The sequence below is a fragment of the Monopterus albus genome, unplaced genomic scaffold, assembly GCF_001952655.1.
Source record: "Monopterus albus unplaced genomic scaffold, M_albus_1.0 scaffold505.1, whole genome shotgun sequence".
NCBI lineage: Eukaryota > Metazoa > Chordata > Actinopteri > Synbranchiformes > Synbranchidae > Monopterus > Monopterus albus.
Window position 1 is genome coordinate 83,922 of NW_018128385.1, and position 5,957 is coordinate 89,878.

Genomic DNA, 5,957 nt, shown 5'->3' on the forward strand with positions numbered 1-5,957 from the left:
AGTACAAAGCTGCAAAGTACAGACTGAAGAAAGCCATCACAGCGGCCAAGAGGCAGTACAGGGAGAAGCTGAATGGCTTCTATTCTACTGCTGACTCCGGATGAATGTGGCAAGGCCTGCAGCACATCACAGACTACAGGACCATAGTCAGCCCCACAGACAGCCTGCCGGATGACCTCAACACCTTCTACACCCACTTTGAGACCTCCAGCCACAACACAGAGAGGAAGTACGCACACAACTGGACCACCCAACTCCCCTGGCATGTGCCAGCAAGCTGGCTGATGTTCTCACCACAATCTTCAATCTCTCCCTCAGCCAGAGCATCGTTTCCCACCTGCTTCAAGACCACAACCATTGTCCCCCTTCCCAAGAAGAGCCCGGTCTGCCTGAACGACTACAGGCCAGTGGCACTCACCCCAATCATTATGAAGTGTTTTGAGAGAGTTATGCTAGCCCACATCCAGAGCAGTATACCAGACACCCTGGATCCCCTGCAGTACGCCTACCAGCCCAACAGGGCCACCTCAAATGCTATCATTGCTGCACTCCACTATTCACTTTCTCACCTGGAAAATGGAGACTCCTACATCAGGATACTCTTCATTGACTACAGCTCCCCCTTCAACACAGTTGTCCCCAACAAACTCACCCGCAAACTGTCCACACTGGGTCTGCACCCCAGTCGCTGTGACTGGCTGGTGGACTTTTTCACCGGCCGGGGCCCCACAGGATTGGCAGTAGGACTTCAGCCAGCATTATCACAAAAAAGCATTGTACAAAAAATACAGAAAAACATAACCCAGCTATGAGGGGTTAACCTCATAGCAAGAAGGATCCGGGTTTGTGCCCTGGCCGACACAATTTCTCTGTGGAGTTTGCATGTTCTCCCTGTGGTGTGTGGGTTCTCTCCGGGTGCTTCCTCCCACAGTCCAAAGACATGCACCTTAGGTTGACTGAAGACTCTAAATTGTGTCAGGAGGGCATCCAGTGTAAAACCATGCCAAAATACTCATGCAAACTGGATTCAGTGTGGTGACCCCTAAGTGGAACAGCTGAAAGTAGAATACAGTAGATAACCCAGCTATGAAAAGCTAAAGCTGCAGTAGGTAATATTTGTGTCGTAATAGTACTTTTTCCAGTTGGACGACAAACAACATATTTCACAAGGAATTCAGGAATAAAATTGTCTCCGTGAGGTTGTACCTGTGCGGTACTTTGAACTAAATGTTAACAATGGAATACTAATATGCTCACAGTGACTGAGCTAACCTGCATTTAGTAGGCCTATGCAAGAATTGTTTTAGCATCATGGTTTTGTGTTAACATGCTAACATACGTCATGCTAATTAGCACAAAACTCAAAGCATCTGAAGCAAATGGAAAAGTCCGCTGAAGTCTGTACTTGTCCTGTTTGGTTGCTGAGCCAAACCAGACAGTGATGGAGGTCCAGAGAACAGACTCGATGATTCCTCTGTAGAACTGTATCAGCAGCTCCTGGGGCAGGTTGAACTTCCTGAGCTGGAGCAGGAAGTACATCCTCTGCTGTGCCTTCTTGGTGATGGTCCTGATGTTGGACGTCCACTTCAGGTCCTGGGAGATAGTGGAGCCCAGGAACCTTTAGGAGTTTAACAGAGGGGTCCTCTGAGTTGCAGTTGTTGGTGTAGAGTGAAAACAGCAGAGGGGAGAGCACGCATCCCTGGGGGGGCACCTGTGCTTATTGTCCAGGTGCTGGATGTGGTTTTCCTCAGCCTCACCTGCTGCTTCCTGTCTTCAGAAAGCTAGTAATCCACTGACAGGTGGGGGCAGGCACAGTGAGCTGGGTCAGTTTGGAGTGGAGGATGTCTGGTGTTAGGTATTTTTAGTCAGATAGATATTGGTCAGGTACTTGTTGTATTAGAAATGTTTAGTGGAGTCAGGATGTCTAGTTTAGGCTGTTAAATGCTTAGTCATGCTCATGAGTTTTTGCAGGGTGCATATGGTCAAGGATAACTAGATAGAAAGTTGATGACTGTTAGAAAATAGGATGATGATGATTATTATTATTATTGTGTATAACTGTAATCGTAATGATAATATTTTCTTATGTTTAATGTCATGACATGTCACTAGATGTCATGTCAGAATGTTTTTAGATACACACCACTTAATCAACAGACACACACACATTGATTTTCTTCATGTTTTGACTACTACTATGGTCAGCTGCAAAGCTGGCACTAGAGACGTCACGGTTTGACGTTCCTGTGTAGAATGGGGCTAGCCCAACCTAAGTGATAAATGTATAGGCCTGTTGTGGTTCAGGGTATTTCATCCTTCAGCTGGCTGCGTGCATGTTGGAGGTGCAAGATACCTGAGCGTGTAATGTTAATTTTTACCTGTGTTCATTGAATAAATCAGCACTGTTTTGAAGCTACTTGGACTGCTCAAGCCATACATATTGTACACAGTGCATTTGGCCGCCCTTAATGCAGTGGGACTGGGGCCATTCTCACACACAAGCAGCGTTTGCGCACAGGGAATACGTAAGTGCTACACACACCAAATCTATTTTATGCCATATGTGTGGTGCATGAATTGCATAAGCAGGGTGTGTGTTTTCATGTTTATACATTTGTATGGATTTATATTTATTGATGTACAATGTACAATATGCATGCTAGTGCACATGCGATATGTGCTGTATGTATAGCAAGCAAGGTTTAAGAAACTGTCGCTCTACAGGATGTCCGGGATGATGGTGTTGAACGCCGAGCTAAAGTCCACAAAGAGGGCCCGTGCATACGTCCCTGCAGAGTCGAGATGTTGCAGGATATAATGCAGTGCCATGTTCGCTGCATCGTCCACTGACCTGTTTGCCCGGTAGGCAAAATGCAGGGGGTCCAGCAGGGGGTCAATGATGTCCTTCAGGTGGGCCAACACCAGTCTTTCAAAGGACTTCATAACTACAAATGTCCCACTGATGGAGGGTTTTCTTGGGGACTGGAATGATGGTGGAGCGTTTGAAGCGGGGGGGGTACTTCACACAGCTCCAGTGACCTGTTGAAGATAAGTGTGAAGATGGAGGATGGTTTTCTATAGCCAGTGATAGTTTACAAGCTCCCCCACATAGACGAGGGGTCATTGGCTGAAACCTGAGCTTTCAGCTTTTCAGAATAGCTCCTCTTTGCTGCTCTGATCTCCCTTGTCAGTGTGTTCCTTGCCTGGCTGTACAGAGTCCTGTCCCCACTTCTGTAAGCCTCCTCTTTGGCACGACGAAGCTGCTTGAGTCTTGCTGTAAACCAGGGCTTGTTGTTGTTGTATGTGCAGAAGGTCTTTTTGGGCACACACACATCCTCACAGAAACTGATATAAGATGTCACAGTGTCAGTGAGTTCATCCAGGTCTGTAGCTGCAGTCTCAAATACACTGCAGTCTGTGCAGTCAAAGCAGGCCTGTAGCTCTGACTTAGCCTCCTTGGTCCAGCTCTTCATTGTTTTGACTACAGGCTTCGCAACTTTAAGTTTCTGCCTGTAGGTTGGAATAAGATGGACCATACAGTGATCTGAGAGTTCGAGGGCTGCACGGGGGACAGAGTGATAGGCGTCTTTTATTGTTGTGTAGCAGTGGTCCGGTGTGACTTTGTCCCTGGTGGGACAGGTGATGTGCTGTCTGTATTTGGGCAGTTCGTGGGTGAGATTTGTTCTGTTAAAGTCCCCTAGAACAATGAGTAGAGAGTCAGGATGTTCTAGCTCCAGGCTAGTTATCTGTTCTGCTAGAAGCCGTAGCATGCTAGCGTTATCCTGCAATGTTATGTACACTCCCATTAGCATGAATCGGTTGAATTCACGGGGAGAGTAAAAGGGTTTGCAGTTGATAACAAGAGTCTTTAGGTCTGCGGTACATGTCCTCTGTAGCACTGTGACATCTGTGCACCAACCTTCATTTATGTAGAAGCAGATTCCACCTCCTCTTGTTTTCCCGGACAGCTCCTTTACACGATCTGCTCTGAACACCTGGAAACCCGGTATTCGAATCGCGCTGTTCGCGATTGAGTCGCTGAGCCAGGTCTCCGTGAAGCACAAAGCAGCAGTGCGTGCAAAGTCAGAGTTAGTCCTGTTGACGAGAAGAATTTCATCCATTTTGTTGACCAGGGAGTGGAGATTAGCCAGGTGAATAGATGGGAGTGAGGTCCGTGTTACCCTCTGTCATAACTACACCAAAGCACCAGCATGTTTTCCACATCGCTGACATTTTTCCAGGTCCCGTATATTGCTGCTGCAGAATGTCCATATTGTTGTGTCTAATACATTGCATGTAGTTCTTGATTGTTGCCACAGGATGGCCTAATGCATTTATGTTGGTAATGTTAGGTTCTTTAGGGCGTAGAAGAAGAAAAGAAAAAAGGAAAAAGCAGATGCTGTTGTATGTGGATGGGACGGGGAGAGCAAATAAAGAGAATAAGGACTAATGAGTCCCTGCTGCTGTTATTCCGACCCTAACAAATTGGCGACGAGGTAACCCACATGCTGTACTTTTTTTACACTGTACTTTGCTGCCTTCAACATGGCTGTGAATGCGTCATTCCCTGCTTCGTTTTTGCCTGCTCCCGGAGCTCCTACATTGCCTTTTAAAAACATGGATGCGAATGTTCGAAAACTATCTCTTGGTCATAAATGCTACTGGAAATGCATGGCCTATTGCTAGAAAGAGAGCCATTCTGCTTCACTGTCTTGGAATGGAGGGACAGAGGATTTTTCATTCACTTCTGAACACTGGTGACACTTATGATTCAGCTGTTGCTGCTCTACAGTCCCATTTTACACCAACTGTCAATGTGGTTGTGGAACGCCACACATTTAGAAAACGTGCTCAGCTTACTCATAAAACTGTTAATCAATTTTTAGCAGCTTTAAGAGAGCTTGCATCCACATGTGACTTTGGGAATAATGCTGATGAGATGCTTCGTGATCAGTTTTTGGAAAACATCTCAAACGCACAGATCAGAGAGAGACTGTTGTTGTCTTACGCTGGAGAAAGCTATCGCACTTGCTTCACAGATTGAATCGGCAGCTGAACAAGCTAAGTTGATGGCTGTGGATAAACATGGCTTGCAAGTACATGAGGTACAGAAGAAACCTCTCCACACACACCGTCCAAGTAAGTCGTATGCTGCTTCTGCTAAACCTTCACGCACCTGCTTTAGATGTGGTTCCCCCAGTCATTTGGCTAATGCGCCTTCATGCCCAGCTACTGAGGTCAAGTACAAAAAGTGTGGAAAAACTGGACATTTTGCTCATGTGTGTCACTCTGCCCACACTCTCCCAGTACGTGAAGTACAAGTTCCTAACTTAACGGTGCTTTGCTTGGAACACATTAATAGTGTGACTGGTAAAATATCATGTACTGTGGACATCCAACCTACTGGATATACTGCACAAACCATGGAAATGATAGTTGATCCAGGGTCCCCAGTCTCCTTGCTTCCTGTCACTGCTTTCACTGAACAATTTCTTTTGCCTCCGTTGACCTGCCCTACAGTTTGCCTGGTTACTTACTCAAAGACTGAAATACCCGTGACAGGGTGTTTCACAGCTCAAGTTTCCAGGGGTGGTGCTTCTGCTCGTGTGACGCTGTTTGTTGTGAAGACTGGAACCGCCCTACTGGGATTGGACTTGATGACTGCCCTGAACCTACATATAGTGGGCAAGTCTGTTGTTTCTCCTCACTCACCAAATAATTCACCACCTGCTGTAGAACACTACCCTCCTATCATGCATATTGCTGCCACTCAAACCCACATAGGTTGTGCCACTAATTTTATACATCACGTAAGAGTTGATATGTCAGTGCCTCCAGTCAGACAGAAACTGCGTCGACTGCCCTTGTCTGTCAGACATGCTGTGTCAGAGGAAGTTAACAGACTTCTTTCTTCTGGTGTCATTGAGAAAATTGACGCTTCCCCATGGGTTCACCTA